The sequence below is a fragment of the Nycticebus coucang genome, chromosome 10 (assembly GCF_027406575.1).
Source record: "Nycticebus coucang isolate mNycCou1 chromosome 10, mNycCou1.pri, whole genome shotgun sequence".
Classification (NCBI taxonomy): Eukaryota; Metazoa; Chordata; class Mammalia; order Primates; family Lorisidae; genus Nycticebus; species Nycticebus coucang.
Genome location: NC_069789.1, coordinates 102143242 through 102167109, shown reverse-complemented (window position 1 = coordinate 102167109; position 23868 = coordinate 102143242). Strand labels below are relative to the sequence as shown.

General features: G+C 38.7%; 1 long non-coding RNA gene across 1 annotated transcript; it reads left to right on the top strand.

Moving 5' to 3' along the window:
• The first annotated feature begins 3032 nt into the window (after positions 1–3032).
• On the top strand, positions 3033–23496 carry LOC128596894 (uncharacterized). Its single transcript, XR_008383162.1, has 3 exons — positions 3033–3170; positions 17842–18033; positions 20777–23496. It is a non-coding gene; the product is annotated as an uncharacterized LOC128596894 (long non-coding RNA).
• Positions 23497–23868: the final 372 nt, after the last annotated feature.

Here is a 23868-nt window from a genome sequence, read left to right as displayed (position 1 = left end):
TCATCAAAATAAATAAATATTTAAAACATTTAAAAATTGAAACTATCAGGTTGGGCACTGTGGTTCACACCTGTAATCCTAACACTATGGCTGGCTGAGGCAGGTGGATTGCCTGAGCTCAGGAGTTGAAGACCAGCCTGAGCAAGAGTGAATCCCTGTCCTTAAAAAAATAGCTGGGCATTACGGCAGGCGCCTGTAGTCCCAGCTACTTGGGAGGCTGAGGCAAGAGGATCACTTGAGCCCAAGAGTTTAAGGCTGCTGTGAGCTATGACACCATGGCCCTCTACTTAGGCCACAGAGTGAGACTCTGTCTCAAGAAACAAAGAAACAAAAATCCTATCAATATTAAATAAATCATAATGGGTTATGAATGTGTTCTAAGGGGTTTAAGGATGTTGCAACATTCATCACTCTATCACTGTTTCCTGAGAAGGAAATGCCTATTTCCTTGTGAAGCAACTTAGTCAGCTGACTGATGACCTCCTGAATATGTCAATGAGTTTTGCTGAGCTCCTATTTTAATAGGTTTCAGTCTGCCCTTTATAGATAATCAGTTGAAGAAGGGCTTTGACACTCTTCATTTTCATTTTCTGCTTGGAGACCTCAAGCCATATCATAAGCTTTGGCCCATGGGCCTACAATGGACCTTAAAAGCTCTGACCATGGTTTCCTGATATGATTGCTCTTCTCTGAATACTACTCTCACTTTTCTCCTTAGAGTCTTTCTGCTATTTCCTAGAATGATGGCTGAGTACAGGTTGACAAACATTTTCTAGGAAATGTAAAATCTTTAGGCTCTGCAGCCAGATGAACTCTCCTGAAGGTTGGCAACCCCACAGCTGCACCATGGCACAGACACTGACAATGCATAAATCAGTAAGCTTTGTTTACATAAAACTTTATTTACAAAAGCATCTGGTGTGTTGGTATTGTGCCACATGCAAAATATACAACACCTTGGTAGGGCATCAACCTGGAGGGAAATACCCCTGAGGTCGGAATGGCCTAGGAATTAGTACTTCAGATGAGAAGTCATTCAAGTTCATGCAGACATTTTTCTGCATATCAGGTATTCTTTTATGTTCTATTAGTGAACTTCCTCTGTGATGACACAAATGACTAATTGTTCAGCTACTGTCTCAGAGGAAGGAAAACTGCACACTTTAGCATTTGTTTCTCTCATCTATCAAAATTTCCTCTGCACAATATGGATTATGGAGCATTTTTCTAAGTTCTCTTTATTGGTGGCAGTAACTTCTGTGTTATATCCCAGAGTCTCAAATGAAGACATTGCCCCAAATGAAATAATGACAGGGAAAGAGACATAAAAGTGTCCTGAAACATGGTTATTCCTGCCAGGTGTCCTCTGTCCCCTAAGCCCTGGATTGGGTCCTCTCTGACTTCTTTACTATCCCTTTCTAGCACACACCAAGGGCAGCTCGAGGCATCCACCTGACAGCAACCTGAAGCCTGTGAAAGACAGTCAGGAACCTCAAAAGGTGTTTGTGTCCATCTCTCCTGCTTTGGAAAAGGTACACATGTGCTTTCACATCTAAACCTTACCTATCCTCCCCATGACCCTAGTTGACATTAGGACAATCAGCTTGTTTCTGAGGCATAGACAGCCTGAAATCATTTGTCTGTGTGAGCTGTCTTTGAGGTTCCTTGTGCCACACCTAGCCACATCCTGCTTGCAGATCAGATGGAGGGTTAACATAACACCATCAGCTAGATGGTGTATTTCCGTGACATGTGGGGTTACCGTAGTTCCAAGGGTACCCACTGTCCTTAGCTGAAGAAACAGTGGTGAACAGACAGTTTAACAGGCCCCTTACTGTACCAGAAGGTCACTGCACTACTACAATGTTTAAGACTTCACCATCAGCCGGTCATGGTGACTCACGCCTATAATCCCAGCACTCTGGGAGGCTGAGGCAGGTGGATTTCCTGAGCAAGAGTCTGAGACCAGCCTGAGCAAGAGCAACACTCCATCTCTACTAAAAATAGAAAAATTATCCAGGTACCTGCAGCCTCAGCTACTTGGGAGGCTGGGGCTAGTGTCTCTTGAACCCGAGACTTTGATGCTGCTGTGAGCTATGGCACTGTAGCCTGGGCAATAGAGACTCTGTCTGAAAACAAACAAAACAAAACAAAAAGAAGACTTCACTGCTGTCCCTATATGCCCCCACCATCCACTTATTTTTCTAGGAATAATGAGAAATAAGTAACCATGAATCATTGAGGAGAAGGAGCCTAGTCACAATCAGGAGGACAGCTCATGATAAACTCTTTCATATATATAAGTAGAGGAAGAGTTCTGAATAGTCATCAAGATTTTCTGATCTGGCAAGCCCCAGGATTGTTAACTACTAATAACGGGGCGGGATTGGGGGGTGGTGGTGGTTGTGTCAGGCCAGTAGTGATTCTATAGCAGACACGCCCCATTCAGGAGATGCAGGAAGTACTGATGATGGCACTTGATGCTTCTACCAAGATCTCCTCCTGCCACTGCCACGCAGGGTGCAGGAAGAAGGGACACCTGTCTGGGTGGCTCACTTTGTTTCTCCACCCTTGAGCATCATTCAAGAGAATTTAGGTCTCTAATGACTCCCAGATGAGACTGCTAGATATGAAGGTTACAATACAGAAATGCTTTCAAGCTATTGACATTTGTGATAAAGAATATTTAAATAAATATATTTTATTTATTTTAATAAGTATTTACTTCACAAGTGTAATTTTCTCACGTGGCTATATTATGTCAGTGGTAAAGTCAGGGTTTTACAAATAGTGTATATTGTGTCCACTAAGTAATTTCTTCTCATCCACTTCCCTCTCTGCTCTATCCCTTTTTATTTGGGCAAAGGTATTTATAGGAAGGAAACTGTTTTCTCTGACTCACAGAATGGAAGACTAAGACTCTGATGGGAGGAGTCTCTGCCTGGGGCGATTGCACAACACCAGACAGTTATAAAGGGATCGCACTGGGCCCTTTCTCCTTGCTGTCTTTGGAAATACTTCATTGGGTTAGCATTTGAGGAGATTCTAACACTATCTGGTTCCATTCCTGAGAACTTGTCTGAGTTATCTCTCTACTCAAAATGAGTATTGATTTGTGCATTTCTAAATATCTCAAGATCTGGACTACTGTCAAAGAAGTTTCCAGTGAGGTGAGCTGGGGGGGTATTACTGGTAGAGAAGTTCTGGCTACCTTCAAATGCATAAGGTCACAAGGAGAAAATCAGTATTTCATTTTTCAGGTTGTGGGGGGCGAGGAGAGCAGGGCTGATGTCAACCACCCCCAGGAAATTGATAACTGAAGTTGCTTGATTCTAATCCTTCACTTATTTAAAAAGATAATAGACATTTTTTTTTTCCCATCACAACTGAGACCTGGAAATGGGGAATATGCATTTTGGCCATTGCAGCCTCTAAAAGATAATTTTCCAAGTGTCTAATAACATAAGTTGTAACCTGGAAAATGGCTTTGGTACTCTCGGCTGGGGTGTGGTCAGGAACTCAGGGGCTGTGGGAGCGACTGGGGAAAAGAAGAGTGGTCACTCATACCATGAAATAATATTAAGTAAAAATCACATCTGGACTTGAGGCTGTACCTTGTGTTAGTCCAAGTTCACAAACAAGAACAAATGCGCACAGAATAGAAAACTTCTGTTTTATACAGACTTTCCAATAAGTGGTGCCTTACTATTTTCATAAGTGTGTGCAACTTTTACTCTTGCTTCAACTGTGCCAGGTATTCAGGCAGTTTCAGTCATTTGGGGATTACTTTACGCTCTCCTGAAAGTTAATGTGATTTTTGTCTGCAGGCAAAGTGACGTAGTCAATAGAAAAAGGATGCTCTTGGCAGCTTTTACAATTTTTCTGGTTTTTATTTTTTTACTGTTTTTGACACAGAGTCCCACTCTGTGCCCTGGGTAGGGTGCTATGGTGTTGTAGCTCACAGCAATGTCAAACTCCTGGGCTCAAGAGATTCTCCTGCCTTATCCTGATGAGTACCTGGGAGCACAGGTGCCAGCCACAGGCCCAGCTAGTTTTTCTATTTCCGGTAGAGGCAGGGTCTTGCTCTTGTTCAGGCTGGTCTCAAACTCCTGAGCTCAGGCAACCCACTGGCCTCAGCCTCCCAGAGTGCTGGGATTACAGGTGTGAGCCACTGTGTCCCGCTTAGAAAAATTGAGAGTTTTTACATAGCCTGGTACAATATTTATTTCATGTGTGCTTGAATAAATGTAAGATTTTAAATGTTGATTTTTGTCTTTTATAAATGTTAGATAAACCTTGTTATTTTATCAATTGTGCTGCTCAAATGTTTTTATATCTTTATAATTTTTACCTTGTTCATTTAGTAATTGAGAGATACCTAATATTGTGTTATTCATAATATTGTGTTATTCTTTGTAGTTCTGTCAAATTCATATATAGTGTACAGATCTACTCACACATACAGAATGTATCTTATGTATATACGTAACATGTACATGTGTGCAAGCCTGTATACACATATATGTGTGTGTAAGAGTAACTGCGCATGTCTGTGTGTATGTGAAAGGAAATATATGAGTAATTATAATATATTGGAATGTAAATCAATAACAAATAAAATATTTATTACCATTATATAAAGTCATAACCAAAAGTTATATTTTCTTAAGAGTCCAACCTTTCATCATTATTTGGTATCTGAAATTATTCTTTGTCTTAAAGTCTATTTAGAGTTATGCTTACATAGATAAACTGGCTTTTCTTCAGTGATTATTTGAAAAATAATCTTTTTTATTAAGTCATATACACATAGATCATGTATACATTAATGCATTTATGGGGTACAATGTTCTGACTTTATATACAATTTGGAATGCTTAGATTGAATTAGTTAATATAGGGTTTCACTTCATTTCCTTAATTATTGTGTTAAGACATTTATACTCTATACTTAGTAGATTTGACATGTACCCTTGCAATATGCTCCATAGGTGTGGTCCCACCATAATTTTTCAAATATTTTCACCTTTAAGTGATTGTTTTTAACAACACGTATGTCAGTTTCTTAAATTAAATTCTACAAAAGTTGTCACTTAACTGGTTAGGCCTTTTAATATATGTTGAAGTTAGCTATCTGGTCTCATCAATTTATGACACTTCTATATCTCTGAAACTCTATTTCACCCTCTAAGAAATTAACTAGTACATTGTCATAACTTTTTTTCCTTCCTCCTTCCACCATATCAGTATACTCTGTGTTTCTCTTCTCTTCAATCAAGGTTTTCTTTCTAAGACACAGGCACACATAATCAAGTTGATTTTTTCCACTTACTTATCTTTTGGTCTGTAGTGTGTGTTAATCTTATTGATTTTTTTTCTTGTTGGATGTTACTTCCAATGTGTTCCTGTAGGTCTTTATCTCACAACGATGCTGAGGTGTTCCGTGTCAGAGAAGTGTTATTGAGCTTCTTCTGTTTAAATGTCATTTTCTCTAGATGACAATTTGAGTCTCAGTGTTACTTTCTCCTCAAACCAGTGGAGAACACCTTTCCTATGCCTGTGGGATTAGACATGCTTTGAAACACAGAATTTGGAGTCTTCAGAAACACTATTTAATATGTATATTTTAAATACTGTAAAGTCGGGGTTTTTATCTGTGTCTATCCCCCGAATAATATACATTGACTCACTCAGCAATTTCTTCCCATCCACTTCCCTCTCTGCCCTTCCCTTTTTCATTTTGACAAAGATACGCACTCTGACTCACAGAATGGAAAACTAAGAATGTTGATGGGAGGAGCCTCAACGTTGCTTCACAACTCCTCTCTCCCTTCCCTGTGGCAATTGCATGGCTTGGGACAGTTATAAAGAGACTCTAACTGTTTCTCATTTTTGTCTTTGAAATATTTCATTTTCCTAGCATTCCTGGTGTTCTTAGTGGCCAATAAGCTAAACCTCACTGAAAATGTAAGGAAGCACCAGAGATCAGCTTGCCACCTTTTTCTCAAGGATGTCCATAGATGATGCTGAATCAAACTAACATAGAGAATTCTGTCAGAATTTACCAAGAATTTACCCACTTGGCCTCCACATTCCCTGACCAGGAACTTCGGGAGCCACACAGCCCTGCGTCCTCCCTCCTGTGTCCTCCTAGCTTCCACACTAGCCCGTCCATCTGGACAGGAATTCTGGTAGCTGCGTGCCCTTTGGAGCCCTCCCTGCCGCTGCACAGAGCTCCTCTCCTGGCCAGAGACTGCTGGAGCCTTGGGCTCTCTGTGCCAAAGTCACTGGGTGTCTGGCACTCCCACAACCATGCGTACCACCCCCAGCCCTGTTGCTGGATCCGGGTGTGTCACAAACTGGAGCTGCTTCCACAACCAGAACTCCCTAGCTAGAGCAGCCCCAGAGGAACTACACAGGGTCACTCCCTACAAAGATCCAGCAACAATAGAGTGATCCCGTTGGAGTCTAATCTCGGAGAGACACCTCCCCAACTCTGAGGACAGCCAGAGGCAATGGTGAAAAACCATCATGAGGCGAAATCAACAGAAAAACTCTGGCAATATGAATAATCAGAGTAGATCAACTCCCCCAAGGATCAATTGGGCAGAAACAGCACAAGACCCCATGCACAAACAAATAGCTGAGATGTCAGAAATTGAATTTAGGATATGGATAGAAAATAAGATTGAATTAGAATTCCAAAAGTTATCTCAAGAATTCAGTGGATTAAAAGACCAAATGACCAAAGATTTCGACACATTGAGACAAGAAGTTGCATCCCTCAAAGATCTGAGAAACACATAGAATCCCTCAGTAACAGAATGGAGCAAGCAGAAGAAAGGATTTCTGACATTGAAGACAAAGCTTTCGAAACAAACCCTCAAAGAAGAAGAGAAATGGAGAGCAAAAACAGACCACTCTCTGAGAGAGTTCTCGGATAATTTGAAGAAAACCAATATTCATCTTATAGGGATCCCCGAAAGTGATGAAGTGGCTTCACAAGGCACAGAGTCTCTTCTCCATGAGATTATGAAGGAGAACTTTCCAGACATGCCAACAGATTCTGAAATTCAGATAGCAGACAGTTTCAGAACTCCAGCACGACTCAACCCAAATAAGACATCGCCCAGACACATCATAATCAATTTCACTAAAGTTAATAGGAAGGAGAAAATTCTGAAAGCTGCCAGACGAAAGAAAACCATTACCTACAAGGAGAAGAATATCAGAATAACTGTAGATCTCTTTGCTAAAACCTTTCAAGCTAGAAGAGGATGGTCATTGACTTTTAATCTCCTAAAACAAAATAACTTTCAACCCAGGATCCTGTACCCAGCTAAACTGAGCTTCATTTAAGATGGAGAAATTAAATACTTTAACGACATTCACATGTTGAAGAAATTTGCCACAACTAAACCAGCTCTCCAGGACATTCTTAGACCTATCCTCCATAAAGACCAGTGTAATTCTCCACCACAAAAGGAAGCCCACCCCAAAAATTTTTGATCAAATTCCAACTTCCACAGTCGCAAGGATTAAAAATGTCCACCAGTCTCTCGAAAGGTTTATCAATACTCTCAATTAATGTGAATGGTTTAAATTTTCCTCTAAAGAGGCATAGGTTGGCAGACTGGATACAAAAACTCAAGCCAGATATCTGCTGCATCCAAGAATCGAATCTTACATTAAAAGACAGATATAGACTCAAGGTGAAGGGATGCTCATCTATACTCCAGGCAAATAGAAAGCAGAAAAAAGCAGGCATTACAATCCTGTTTGCAGACGCAATGGGCTTTAAGCCAATGAAAAAAAATTAAGGATAAGGATGGACACTTCATATTTGTTAAAGGTAATAGTCAATATGATGAGATCTCAATTATTAATATTTAGGCACCCAAGCACAATGCACCTCAATTTATAAGAGAAACTCTAACAGACATGAGCAACTCGATTTCCTCCACTTCCATAGTAGTTGGAGATTTTAACACCCCTTTAGCAGTCTTGGATAGATCCTCCAAAAAGAAACTAAGCAAAGAAATTTTATATTTAAACTCAACCATTCAACATCTGGACTTAACAGACATCTACAGAACATTTCATCCCCAAAAAACTGAATACACATTCTTCTCATCAGCCCACAGAACATACTCCAAAATTGACCACATCCTAGGCCACAAATTTAACCTCAGCAAATTTAAAAAAACAGAAATTATTCCTTGCAACTTTTCAGACCATCATGGAATAAAAGTTGAACTAAATAACAACAGGAACCTGCATACCCATACAAAAACATGGAAGCTAAACCACCTTATGCTGAAGGATACATGGGTTATAGACAAGATTAAGAAGAAAATCACCATATTTTTGGAACAAAACAGCAATCAAGACACGAATTATCAGAACCTCTGGGATACTGCAAAGGCAGTCCTAAGAGGGAAATTTAAAGCACTACAAGCCTTCCTCAAGAAAATGGAAAGAGAGGAAGTCAATAAATTAATGGATCATTTCAAGCTACTGGAGAAAGAAGAACACTTCAACCCCAAACACAGCGGAAGAAAAGAAATAACCAAAATGAGACCAGAATTAAATGAAATTGAAACAAAATAATTATACAATAGGTCAATAAATCCAAAAGTTGGTTTTTTGAAAGGATCAATAAAATAGATAAACCTCTGGCCAACCTAACCAGGAAAAAAAGAGTAAAATCTCTAATTTCATCAATCAGAAATGGTAATGATGAAATAGCAACAGACCCCTCAGAAATTCAAAAAATCCTTAATGAATACTACAAGAAACTCTACTCTCACAAATATGAAAATCTGAAAGAAATTGACCAATACCTGGAAGCACACCAGCTACCAAGACTTAGCCAGAACGAAGTGGAAATGTTGAACAGGCCTATATCAAGTTCTGAAATAGCATCAACTATACAAAATCTCCCTATAAAGAAAAGCCCAGGACCAGATGGCTTTACATCAGAATTCTACCAAACATTTAAAGAAAAACTAGTACCTATACTACTAAACCTCTTCCAAAATACAGAAAAAGAAGGAATATTACCTAGCACATTCTACAAAGCAAACATCACCTTGATCCCCAAACCAGGGAAAGACCCAACAAGAACAGAAAATTATAGACCAATATCACTAATGAATATAGATGCTAAAATACTCAATAAGATCCTAACAAACAGAATCCAACAACACATGAAAAAAATTATACACCATGACCAAGTCGGATTTATCCCAGGGTCTCAAGTATATTTACGTATACTGGTTCAGTATACATAAATCTATAAATGTAAATCAACACATAAACAAACTTAAAAATAAAGACCATATGATTCTTTCAATTGATGCAGAAAAAGCCTTTGACAATATCCATCATCCCTTCATGATCAGAGCACTTAAGAAAATTGGTATATTGTATGAAATTGGTCTGTTCAGGAGCTCTATTTCTTCCAGGCTGAGTCTAGGGAGAGGGTGTGATTCCAAATATTGATCCATTTCCTTCACATTGTCAAATTTCTGGGCATAGAGTTTCTGGTAGTATTCAGAGATGATCTCTTGTATCTCTGTGGAATCAGTTGTTATATCCCCTTTATCATTTCTGATTGAGGTTACTAGAGATTTTACTTTTCTATTCCTCATTAATCTGGCCAATGGTTTATCTATTTTATTTATTTTTTCAAAAAACCAACTCCTTGTTTCATTAATTTTCTGAATGATTCTTTTGTTTTCAATTTCATTGATCTCTGATTTGATTTTGGATATCTCTTTTCTTCTACTGAGTTTAGGCTTAGATTGTTCTTCTTTTTCCAATTCCATAAGATCTCTTGTGAGATTGTTGATGCACTCTCTTTCTGTTTTTCGAATGTAGGCATCTAAAGCCATGAATTTTCCTCTCAAAACTGCTTTTGCAGTATCCCACAGGTTTTGGTAGCTTGTGTCTTCATTGTTGTTATGCTCAAGGAAGTTAATGATTTCCTGTTTTATTTCTTCCTTCACCCATCTGTTATTCAACAGAAGATTGTTTAATTTCCATGCCTTTGGGTGGGGTCGAGCATTTTTGTTAGAGTTGAGTTCCACCTTTAGTGCCTTATGGTCTGAGAAGATACAAGGTAAAATTTCAATTCTTTTGATTCTGTTGATATTTGTTTTGTGTCCCAGGATATGATCAATTTTGGAGAATGTTCCATGGGGTGATGAGAAAAATGTATATTCTTTATCTTTGGGGTGGAGTGTTCTCTATGCGTCTATCAAGCACAGTTGTTCTAGGGTCTCATTTAAATCTCTTATATCTTTGTTTAATTTCTGTTTAGAGGATCTGTCCAGCTCTGTAAGAGGAGTGTTAAAGTCCCCTGTTATGATGGTATTATCAGATATCATATTGATCAGACTGAGTAAGGTCTGTTTCAAGAATCTGGGAGCATTTAAATTGGGTGCATAAATATTTAGAATTGAAATGTCTTCTTGTTGTATTTTTCCCTTGACCAATATAAAGTGACCATCTTTGTGTTTTTTGACTTTAGTTTGCTTTAAATCCACATGTATCTGAAAATAAGATTGCAACTCCTCTTTTCTTCTGAATTCCGTTTGCCTGAAAAATTGTCTTCCAACCCTTGACTCGGAGCTTTAATGTGTCTTTTGAAGCCAAGTGTGTTTCTTGCAGACAGCAAATGGATGGCTTGTGTTTTTTAATCCAGTCAGCCAAATTTAAGGCATGAAAGAATAAAAATCCTCCAAGAAAGCATAGGAAAAACACTGGAAGATATTGGCCTGGGGAAAGACTTCATGAAGAAGACTGCCATGGCAATTGCAACAACAACAAAAATAAACAAATGGGACTTCATTAAACTGAAAAGCTTCTCTACAGCTAAGGAGACATTAACTAAAGCAAAGAGACAACCTACAGAATGGGAAAGGATATTTGCATATTTCCAATCAGACAAAAGCTTGATAACTAGAATCTATGGAGAACTCAAATTAATCCACATGAAAAAAGCCAACAATCCCATATATCAATGGGCAAGAGACAGGAATAGAACTTTCTCTAAAGATGACAGATGAATGGCTAACAAACACATGAAAAAATGTTTATCATCTCTATATATTAGAGAAAAGCAAATCAAAAAAACCCTGAGATATTATCTAACCCCAGTGAGAATGGCCCACATCACAAAATCTCAAAACTGCAGATGCTGGCATGGATGTGGAGAGAAGGGAACACTTTTACACTGCTGGTGGGACTGAAAACTAGTACAACCTTTCTGAAAGGAAGTATGGAGAAACCTCAAAGCACTCAAGCTAGACCTCCCATTCGATCCTGCAATCCCATTACTGGGCATCTACCCAGAAGGAATAAAATCTTTTTATCATAAGGACACTTGTACTAGACTGTTTATTGCAGCTCGATTTACAATCGCCAAAATGTGGAAACAGCCTAAATGCCCACCAACCCAGGAATGGATTAACAAGCTGTGGTATATGTATACCATGGAATACTATTCAGCCATTAAAAAAAATGGAGACTTTACATCCTTTGTATTAACCTGGATGAAAGTGGAAGACATTATTCTTAGTAAAGCATCACAAGAATGGAGAAGCATGAATCCTATGTACTCAATTTTGATATGAGGACAATTAATGACAATTAAGGTTATGGGGGGGAAAGCAGAAAGAGGGAGGGAGGGGGGTGGGTCCTTGGTGTGTGTCACACTTTATGGGGCAAGACATGATTGCAAGAGGGACTTTACCTAACAATTGCAATCAGCGTAACCTGGCTTATTGTACCCTCAATGAATACCCAACAACAAAAAAAAAAAAAAGGGGGAAAAAAAAAGAAAATTGGTATAGAAGGGATATTTCTTAAACTAATAGAGGCCATCCATAGCAAACCCACAGCCAATATCGTATTGAATGGAGTTAAATTGAAATCATTTTCACTTAGATCAGGAACCAGGCAAGGTTGCCCATTGTCTCAATTGTTCTTTAACATTGTAATGAAAGTTTTAGCCATTGCAATTAGGGAAGAAAAGGCATCAAGGGTATCCACATAGGGTCAGAAGAGATCAAACTTTCACTCTTCGCAGATGATATGATTGTATATCTGGAAAACACGGGGATTCTACTACAAAACTTTTAGAAGTGATCAAGGAATATAGCAATGTCTCAGGCTACAAAATCAACACCCATAAATCTGTAGCCTATATATATACCAACAATAACCAAGCCGAACAAACAGTCAAGGACTCTATTCCATTCACAGTAGTGCCAAAGAAGATGAAATATTTGGGAGTATACCTAACAAAGGATGTGAAAGATCTCTACAAAGAGAACTATGAAACTCTAAGAAAAGAAATAGCCGAAGATGTTAACAGATGGAAAAACATACCATGGTCATGGCTGGGAAGAATCAACATTGTTAAAATGTCCCAAGGAATATATAATTTTAATGCAATTCCTATCAAAGCTCCATTGTCATACTTTAAAGATCTTGAAAAAATAATACTTCGTTTTATATGGAACCAGAAAAAACCTCGAATATCCAAAACATTACTGAGTAATAAAAACAAAGCAGAAGGAATCATGCTACCAGACCTGAGACTGTACTATAAATCCATACTGATCAAAACAGCATGGTACTGGCACAAAAGGAGAGAAGTAGATATCTGGAACAGAATAGAAAACCAAGAGATGTATCCAGCTACTTACCATTATTTGATCTTTGACAAGCCAATTTAAAACATTCAGTGGGGAAAAGATTCCCTATTTAACAAATGGTGCTGGGTGAACTGGCTGGCAACCTGTAGAAGATTGAAACTGGACCCACGCCTTTCACCATTAACTAAGATAGACTCTCACTGGACAAAAGATTTAAACTTAAGACATGAAACTATAAAAATACTTGAAGAAAGTGCAGGGAAAACCCTTGAAGGAATCGGCCTGGGTGAATATTTTATGAGGAGGACTCCCCAGGCAATTGAAGTAGTATAAAAATACACTACTGGGACCTGATCAAACTAAAAGCTTCTGCACAGCCAAGAACATAGTGAGTAAAGCAAGCAGACAGCCCTCAGAATGGGAGAAAATATTTGCAGGTTATACCTGCAATAAAGGTCTAATGACCAGAATCCACAGAGAACTCAAACATATTAACAAGAAAAGAACACGTGACCCCATCTCAGGGTGGGCAAGGGACTTGAAGAGAAACTTCTCTAAAGAAGACCGATGGAAGATCTACAAAGACATGAAGAAAAGCTCATCATCCTTAATCATCAGACAAATGCAAATCAAAACTACTCTGAGATATCACCTAACCCCAGTAAGAGTAGCCGACATAACAAAATCCCAAAACCAGAAATGTTGGCGTGGATGTGGAGGAAAGGGCACACTTCTACACTGCTGGTGGGAAGGGCATTAATACATTCCTTCTGGAAGGATGTTTGGAGAACACTTAGAGACCTAAAAATAGACCTGCCATTCGATCCTATAATTCCTTTACCAGGTTTATGCCCAGCAGACCAAAAGTCACAACATAACAAAGACATCTGTACCAGAATGTTTTTTGCAGCCCAATTCATAATTGCTAAGTCATGGAAGAAGCCCAAGTGCCCATCAACACATGAATGGACTAGCAAATTGTGGTACATGTATACCATGGAATACTATGCAGCCTTAAAGAAAGATGCAGACTTTACCTCTTTCATGTTTACATGGATGGAGCTGGAACATATTCTTCTTAGCAAAGTATCTCAGGAATGGAAGAAAAAGTATCCAATGTACTCAGCCCTACTATGAAGCTAAATTATAGCTTTCACATGTAGACTATAACCCAACTATAGCACAAGACTATGAGGAAAGGGCCAAGGAAAGGGAAGGGAGGGGGGAGGTTTTGGTGAAGAGAGGGTAATGGGTGGGGCCACATCTATGGTGCATCTTAGAATGGGTACAGGCGATTGCACTAGTATACACAGCTATGATTTAACAATAAAAAAAAAAAAAGAAAAAAATTTTTTTTTGGTTTCAGGTTAATATGAGGGTACACATGATTAGGTTACATTATTTTCATTTGTATGATAAAGTCCTAATCAGAAAATAATAGATCAACAACCACAGGCCTACAAGAGAGAAAAACACCATTAAATTCAAGAAGCGAGGAGATAAGTTCCCACCTATTGGATATAATGTTGGGGTACTAAATTTATTTTTATTACCTCCACTTAGCAATAATCAGTATATTTTTATTTGGGATGAAGTATCTCCCTTTGAGGTTTGAGTCCCAATGTCTATAGCCAAAGAGCAAGAAATGAATAGACTGATCATTCCTGGAAAATGAAGGCAGTCAACCATTAAGGTCAGATTCTAACCAAAGGAGACTCATTCATCAGAAAGGTATTAAACACTTCAGAAGGAGGAATTTAGGTAAGACTTAGAAAGTCATGTAATCAAACTCGTCATTTAGGTATATCAGCAAAATAATGAGCAGAGAGTGGTTTTACTGATATGGCAAGGTCTGAATTCATGAATCTGGTTGTCATAGGACATGTAAACCCAAGGAACCATCTAGAGCCTGCTATTTATTCAAATAGATCTAATATAATCAACAGCTCACAACACAGTATTTTTATTTTCCCAATTAACCCCTTATTTTACCTGCATTATTCTGGGTACACACTCTTTTTTTTTCTTTTTTTTTCCAGGTTTCTGGCTTTTATTAACTAGTGAAACATTTGTATTTACAAGTTGATTGTCCTATACTCAAAATGCTTGAGACCAGAAGTATTTCATATTTTGGTATTTTTTTAAGATTTTGGAATATTTGCATTATGCGTGCTGGTTGAACATTGATGTGCATAATTCCCCAATGAGCTTTTCCTTTGAGCATCATCATATGGGTGCTCGTTTTAGACTTTGTAGCATTTCAGATTTCAAATTTCGAATGCTCAATCTGTATTAACTTACGTTTTTTGTTTGGTTCTCAGTAAGGAGAGATAAATGAGTTAAACATTCTGATTATAAAAGAAAGTTTTCAGAGTAGGACACATTATAATAAAGAGAAATTTTAATCAATTAAGAAATCCCTCCTTGCAAGTTTTCAGGAAGGAAATATTAATACCCCTTTTTCTTTTCTTTTTCATACTGTTTTTTCCCTTTGGAGGCAAGGTCTCACTGTGTCGCCCAGGCTGGAGTGCAGTGGCAATATCATAGCTCACTGTAACCTCAACCTCCTGGGCCCAAGAGACCTGCCCAGCTTAGCCTCCCCAGTAGCTAGCATTACAGGTGTGCACCATTACAGCTGGCTGATTTTTCTTAATTAGTTTTATAGAGATTGGGGGTGGGGGTCTCACTATGTTGCCCAGGTTTATCTTGAACCCCTGGGCTCAAGTGATCCTCCTGCCTTGGCCTACCAAAGTATTAGGATTAGAGGCATAAGCCACCACACACTGGCTCTTTTTTCTTTAGTCATTGTTCACTGAGTGACTCCTAACTCAGCCCCCTGTATAGTTTGGACTATAGGTGTATATCAACATACCCCGCTAATTTTTAAATTTTTTGTAGTGACAAGGTCTCATGATGTTGCCCAGGCTGGTCTTGAACTCCTGGCCTGACGTGATTCTCCCATCTCAGCCCCTCAAAGTACTGGGATAATAGCGATGAACCACCATGCCTGGCCTATGTGATATTTTTATACACACAGACACACACACACACATAAATATACACACACAGGGTATCCATAAAGTTCATGTGCAATTTAAAATTCCACACTATTTTAAAATGCACAAGAATGTGTATACACACACACATACATATACATTATATATATAAATTCCTTTCTGTAACACCCAAATTATCTTTATGAATCTCATTCCTAGAGTAATTCTAGGCTAGTGTCATATTTAAATAAACTACCTCCTCAAAACAATCTTTACAGGCTTTGTTCTCCCAGAAAAGGTTCTCAGTAACAAATCCATGAATCTCCAAAGTCCCACATCATAGTACTAACTACATTTTGGATAATAGTAATAAAAATGTTAAGTTTCCTGAGTTTAATTATTGTGGTTAAGTGGGAGACATGCATTGAATATTTTAGAGTGAAGGATTATGACTGTCTTTGCAACTAGTTCATCATCATCATCATCACAGTGGTGAAAGAGAAGAGAAGTTCTTGTAAATACAGAAAGATAAAACAAAATATTACTCATAAAATGGGGCCATGGACGTATAGGTGTTCAGTCTACCAATTTAGTAACTATTTGTTAGGTTTGTAACTGTTTTTTTTTTTTTTTTTTTTTTTTTTTTTGTGATTTTTTGGCCGGGGCTGGGTTTGAACCCGCCACATCTAGCATATGGGACTGGCGCCCTACTCCTTGAGCCACAGGCGCCGCCCAGGTTTGTAACTGGTTTTAAAACAGTGGCATACCAATGGTGGGGGAGCCAGGACACGTGGAAACAGATGGTCTCTGACTCCCGCCCCGCCCCGCACTGGTATACAACTGTTAATAAATGTTCTTGGCTACACACTTTTAAAGTGATCATTATTATGAGCACAATTCTAGAATTAATGAGTGAAATGTGTAGCTGTGGTGAGCAAAGAACTGAAAGTTTGAACTTAAGGTCCTGAGCTCAGAAGGAGGACGAAGTTCCCTTAAATAGTTCTTATTGCACATCCACATAACATACTGAATAAATACTTGTAGCAAATGATCATCCATTTTGCACAGGGGCAAAGGCCAAAAAAGCCTAGCAAGTGTGGCAGTGGAAAGCTCAGGAGGTGCTCATGGTATGCGGTGGAGGTACAATTTCTGCAGACAAAAATTACTATATGAGTATGGAATTTATTTTATATGCTTAGAAAGAGAGAGGGAATGAGACAGAAAGATAATGGGGACGTGGGAGAAAAGAAAGCAGGGAGATGGCAGCATGGCAACCCAAGGAATGAAAAGGGAAAAGCCAGCAGCTGAGGCCCTGGGCTAGCTGATATTAATGGAACTGTAAATTGGGGGCTGCAAAATCTGCTGCATCTGCTCCTTTCCTCCTTTTTTTTTTTTTTTTTTTTTTTGCCAAGGCTGGGTTTGAACCCACCACCTCCAGCATATGGGGCCAGCGCCCTACGCCTTTGAGCCACAGGCACTGCCGTCCTTTCCTCCTTTTTGCAGCAGGCAGATAACAATTGAAGCTGGGTAAGGTGTCAAAGGACAAAAGCTTGCCTCTCACCTTTCTTTGGAGGCGGGATTCATGTGGGACATAGAACTCAGCCCTGGAGATAACGCTGAAGCTGTTCTGCTGATGTTTACTCAGGATCTCTGTAAAGCAGATTCTCAAACAAATGATTTTGAGGAGAAAGATTTACCTCACTGTTCTGTCTGTTCAGCTCTTTCCAGAAGTTATTCAAAGGAGGATTCAAGCCAACTTATGGGACTGATCATTAATTTTTAGTAGGAAACTACAGGATTAGAAGGATTAGGTATTTTCCTGTTACTTTTGCAAATTTTGGCAATTTTTGAATCCCTTTGGCCAAGGATTTCAGATTGCCCTGTGTAAAGGTGCTTTGAGATTCATCGCTTGCCTGGAGGTGGAATGCAGTTGAAAGTAAGAAGATGTATAACCCACTGTTCTATACACATAACTATTGGAGAAATACATAGGACTGGAAAGACTTAAAAAGGATAATAAGGAAGCGCTCACTGAGAAAACCTGGCCTAAGGCCCATGTGTGTCTACACAGTTCTAGCACTTGTCCTGAGACTTGTTTTAACCCATCACAGGGACTTTCTCATCTGTGAGGTAGTTATTAAATATGTTCTCAGGAATTGGATATTAATTTTCTGTTGCAGAAATCACTAACAGGTCAGAGAACAATCTATGAAGTTCAAGATGATACAGGAAGCATCACTGAAGTGGTGGGGAATAAAAAATGTCATGGTTTTCCCTGCGAAGAAGGAGATACACTTCAATTCTTCTTCTTTCGACTGCAAAAGAGAAGAGGCACAATCAAACTATATAGTAACACACATAGTTTTATCCAGGTGAGACTTGAATACACAAGTATTTGTTTTTCAAAAGGAAAATTATTTGGTTTATGCTTTGCAAGGACCAGATTTCACCTTCTATAGCACATAGAGTCAAGTTAAGCATGACAGAATAGATAATGCCCTTGCACTCATATTTCAATAGAGAAACTTCTTAAAGTGTACTGAGACAAGGGTAGTCGTTGTTGGCTTCAACAGGATTTGAAACCAGTGGAAAATGCTAAAACAGTTGAAATTAGGCCAGTGTGGTACTACTCTCACATAGTGGTCAAAAGCAAGGGATTTGGAGTGGGATGGACTTGGTCTGCATGTGGCCCATTTGTTGCGTGATGTTGGGGAAGTATCTTTCATGTTCCTCATCAAGTGATCTAACAATTAAGGGGCTAGTGGACATGTATTTTTTCTACTAGTATGTACAGGACCCTGTACATTCTAAGAAATTAGCATGCAGTAGGTACTATTTATTGGTCTAAGCAAAATAAAGACAGACATAAGAAAGTCTTCAAGGCAGACAAAATAGTCCATACACAAAATCAAAATTGTAAAACAGCACGTGATTTTAGTTCAGCTGTAATATGTGTTAAACGGTACGGGAAACTAATGATAGAGAGATAAAAAACATCCTCTACTGGGGTGTATTTTGGCTTAAAGCGAGAAATTAAGTCTTCATTGTAAAAAAAAATAGTAAGTAAATACAAAACATTTTGTGCACAAGAATTCCTAATTATTTTATAAATTAATAAAAAAATATTTTGACCGTTGTCTGCAGCAATGCATTAGGGACTCTGACCCAGGCTGCAGCGTTCACCACTACCTCACACGTGCTAGTTGAAGACAAGCTACCTATACATAGGGGGTTTACAGTTAATGTTTATTGCTGTTAATAGGTCCAAAAAATCCTATTTCCTCAAAAAAATCCACATATGGGTCAGAAATCCACATTGAGGGTCAAGTAGCAGCCTCTGCTTTTTAGCCATCTTGGTTTAGGTGACCCTGGATGCAATTCATCCCTCATCATTACCAGCTCAGACCCAACTTTCTCTGGTACTTCAGAAACATAAGTGGACATCCCAAGACAACATCCTGGGAAGGAACTTACTTCACCTACATTCTGGCTTAAAAGGGACTATATGGAGTTTTCGTAAGTCCCATCTTTCTATGTAGGCAACACAAATATTTCCACAGCCATAAGAGTTATTTGGCTGCACATAAACTCTGCTTGGCTTAGGAATCACATAGCTCTGAAAGAAGTCCTTGCTCATATACATCCTGGGTGATCCCAAAGATTGTAATATGATTTCCATAAGTCTTCTCTTTGAAAACCAAAAGAAGGCTATTTCTCTCTCTCTCTCTCTGTCTCTCTCTCTCTCTATCTTTTGTCCCAACTCCCCTAAAGCAAAGAGCACAGAATGGTCAGGAAACCAGACATATTGCTACTTTAAAATTACTATACAGGGGAAAAAGAGAGACATTATTTTTATTCCTATTCGCCATATTCTTACTGGGGGACCCCACAGATAGTCAACATGAATTATGATACATCTGTAGACTTGTACAAGCCTTGCATAGACTGTGAAATAACAATGCTAATAATGACATTTCTGCTAATTAAATATCTGGGTCTAGTAGAAGTAAAAGTTGTGTTTTCATGTACATTATTCCATTTATTCTTGAATATACCCCTATGAACACAGTAGAAAGATCATGTTCCAGGAAACAAAAAATGTCTTCCTTTTTAGACAGGTTAAGTTGGAGGGGTTTCCATAGGAAATTATGAATATCCATGTGATATATAGATATTGAACTTAAAAGATAATTTAGAGCAGGTCTTTGACTGAATTACATCACTATAGACATAGTTGTTAAAGTAGTGGCTGTGCCTGGTACTATCTGAACAAAATAGTTACATTAATCATATTGATGTCAATATTTACTGAGCACTCAGGATGACTCAGCTTCTTCTAAGGGGTTTTCAATTATAATCTTAAGTAAGCCTTATAAAATTCCATTGTTTTACATATTAACTAATTTAATTCTTTATGACACACAGTGATCAGCAAAGGGAATTTAATTTGAGAGCTATCAGCAGAGCTCCTATCACACCTAAGTAATCAAGGATGCCCGTGAGCGAATCAGAACCTGCCTTAGTGAGAGACATACACTGCAGCAGACAGGGGTGGTTGGGGCTCCATGTCAGAGGCCACACTGTCACAAAGACAGAGATTACAAGATTATAGGAACACTAACAAAGCCTTCTACTGGAATAAAAACAGCTCAGAGCCAAGGCTGACACATCCTAGCGCACAGTCATACGTGGGCTCTCAGATGGCTTCAGCGCAGAGGCCACAAGTCAAACATCACAAATATTTCTTGATCAGAAATACCTTTTGTACTCTCCTTTCAACTTTTTATACAAGGAGAACCTTCCCCTCAACTCCTTGCATTGAGTACCCCAGCTCCTTCCTCTTTGCTATGTTTCTCCAGCTTCTCCTACTTTTCCCCTGTCCTCATCCGTGTAGTACTGCGAACCCCATTTCATGGTCCCAACCAAGGGGAGGGGAGACATGGCTCAAAGGGCAGGAACTCATCCAAAGAGGTAGGTGGGAGTGAGAAGAGAGTCCTTTAGATAGGAATCGAGGAGGAGCTCTGGCTGATTGGGAGGAGACAGTGTGAGTGAAGGGAGAAATGAATGACCATCTGCCTTTTAACTGATTTATCCTTTATCTTTTTCTTCTTGAAGCACATCTAGGACAAGAAAAGAAAGAAAGAAACACTCAATCCAGATGGAGATATGGAAACTTCATTAGAGCCTTCCTTCTAGACCCTTTTTAAAAATTTTATTAGCATTAATTTATAAATTAATTTACATTTGTGAATCCATTTGATTGGGAACTTGGGCTGCTTCCATGACTTGGCAATTGTGAATTGGGTTGCAAAAACATTCTTGTGTAAATGTCTTTGTTGTAAAGTGATTTTGGGTCATCTGTACATATACCTAGTAGAAAAATTACAGAATCGAATGGCAAGTCTACTTTTAGTTCCTTAAGTGTTCTCCAAACTTCTTTCCCGAAGGGACGTATTAGTTTGCATTCTTACCAACACTGCAGAAGTGTTCCCTTCTCTCCACATCCATGCCAACATCTGAAGTTTGGGGATTTTGTTATGTGGGCTAATCTTACTGGAGTTAGATGATATCTCAAAGTGGTTTTGATTTGCATTTCTCTGATGATTAAAGATTATGAGCATTTTTTCATGTGTCTGCTGGCCATGTGCCTGTCTTCTGCAGAGAAGCTTCTGTTCAAGTCTATTGAACACAATGAAATGGGATCACTTGTTCTTTTTTTATTAATAAGTTTGAGTTCTCTATGAATTCTCGTTATCAAACCCGTGTCAGAAACATAACCGGCAAACATCTTCTCCTATTCTGAGTGCTATCTGCTTGCTTTACCTACTGTGTTCTTGGCTGTGCAGAAGCTTTTTAGTTTGATCAGATCCCAGTAATGTGACGTAATTCAGTAACGTAATTTTGGTATTGCTTTGATTGCCGGGGGAGTTCTCCTCTTACAGTATTCTCCCAGGCCAATTTCTTCAAGTGTTTCCCCTATACTCTCTCCAAGAATCTTTATAGTTCCATGTCTTAAGTTTAAATCTTTTATCCAGTCAGAGTCAATTTTTGTTAATGGTGAAATGTGTGGGTCCAGTTTCATTCTTCTACAAATTGCTAGCCAATTCACCCAGCACCATTTGTTAAATAGGGTATCTATCCCCTAATTCATGTTTTTGATACCATGGAATATTATGCAGCCATAAAAAGATGAAAACTTTGCCTCTTTTATGTTTACATGGATGGAGCTTGATGATATTCGTTTTAGTAAAGTATCTCAAGAATGGGGAAAAAAATGCCCGGGTGGCACCTGTGGCTTAAAGGGGTAGGGCGCTGCCCTATATGCCAGACGTGGCAGGTTCAACCCCAGCCCCAGACAAAAACTACAAAAATAAAAAAAAAAAGGAAAAAAATGCCCAATGTACTCAATAGCATTATGAAATCAATACATAATCACCCACACTTTCATACGAAAGATAAGACACAATTATAGCCCAGAAAGAAGGAGAGAAGAGGAGGGTGGAGGGGGGGATGGACAGGCAGAGGAAGGGTAATCAGAAGGAGGGTAATTGGTGGGACCTTACCTACTGTGCATGACGTACATGTCAAATATACAAATAATAGAGTGTATGTGTCTAAACACAACAATTAAATCAGTGAGGTGAATGATATGTTAACCAGTTTGGTATAAACATTCCAAATTGTATATAAAATCAGCACATTGTACTCCATAAAGGCAGTAATGTACACAATTATGATCTAATAAAAAATTTAAAATATAATATATAATGCAAAAATATATTAATTAATTTACATTAATTTTTATAAATTTGATGAAAAAAAAAACTACTTTTTCTAAAAGAGTGCTTCCCCAGCAGTCTCTTCAACTCATTTGTTGAGTTGCTCAAAAGCAAATAGTGTGTGGCTTGCAAATCAAAGTGGAGCAGAAGGGCCTCATATCTGGACTTCATTCTTTGGGTGTGATTTCACCAGATGAGGCCCAGGTCAGGCATGAATAAACTGCGTCCTGCACACAGAAGCCAGGCTTGGCAGCCCGAGTGAACTATAGCCTGTACTTCAATGTCAGGCTCTGTGTTCTGCAGAGACATTGCTCTAGCCCAAAGCTGGGGATATCTTTTCAGAATTGGTTTCCTACAGAGGGCACAACCAGGATTTCCTCTGCTGAGTAGGACACATTCTGTGATTCACATGAAGGTACTTGTATTTTAGAAGTATTTCTCACCCTGTCTGATGTGAAATACCTGGCTTCATTCATTTCTTCCATACCAAAGCATCTCAACAAGTCTCAAATCTTATTTCCTGGTTCTCACATTCCACATGTAAGGAAACACTTAGACAAATCAGAGAATAATTAATTTCTTTAGAGTGGGAAAGAGAAGATATCAAAACTGAAGCTTACAACATATTTACTGATCACATATTTGGTACTTGGTATTTTGCAGTTATTGTGTGTTGTTTAATCTTTGAAATAGCATCAGAGAGTTGGTCATTTTCTCCTTTTTATTTGCCTTATCAAAGGTATAAAAAGGTGAACAGAAAGGTAAATTCACTCTCCTAGTGACACTTAGATCAATTATAGTCTCAAATTGGAATCTAAGCCTGATATTCTGGTTTGGAGTAGATGTCCTAATTTTCGGGACCAGGGATGAGATGAAAACGAAACAATGAGTAAGACATGATTCTACCCCAGATGGAGAAAGCTGAAAAGACCCTCACTCTCACTCCTATAATACTAAAGTGAAATAATATGCCAAGTCACAACCTTATAAACCCAGATTCTATAGTGGCCTGAAGCTATTTATAACCAATTATTCTAAGGAAAAAAGGCATTTGAGTTCTACTGTTACTGTTTGGAGCCAACTATTCAAAGAATAAATTAGTTGTTTCCCCTACACTGCTCTTTTCTGATATTTTTTTTTGTTTGTTTTTGGCCAAGGCTGGGTTTCAACCCGCCACCTCTGGCATTTGGGGCTGGGGCCCTACTCCGTTGAGCCACAGGCATCGCCCTCTGATGAGTTTTTTATGAGAAGCCATGGTAGATATTTATACCAGGGCTGAGATCTTGTAGACTTTTTCTGTTTGTTGTCAATGAAAGAAGTTTAAAGGCTACAAATCCAGTTTCCTCCTCTATTGTGGGAGGTAGATAGGTTGACTTCTCAGCAGTGTGCCCCACCTCAACCATGGGATAACCAAGGAAAATGCCCGCA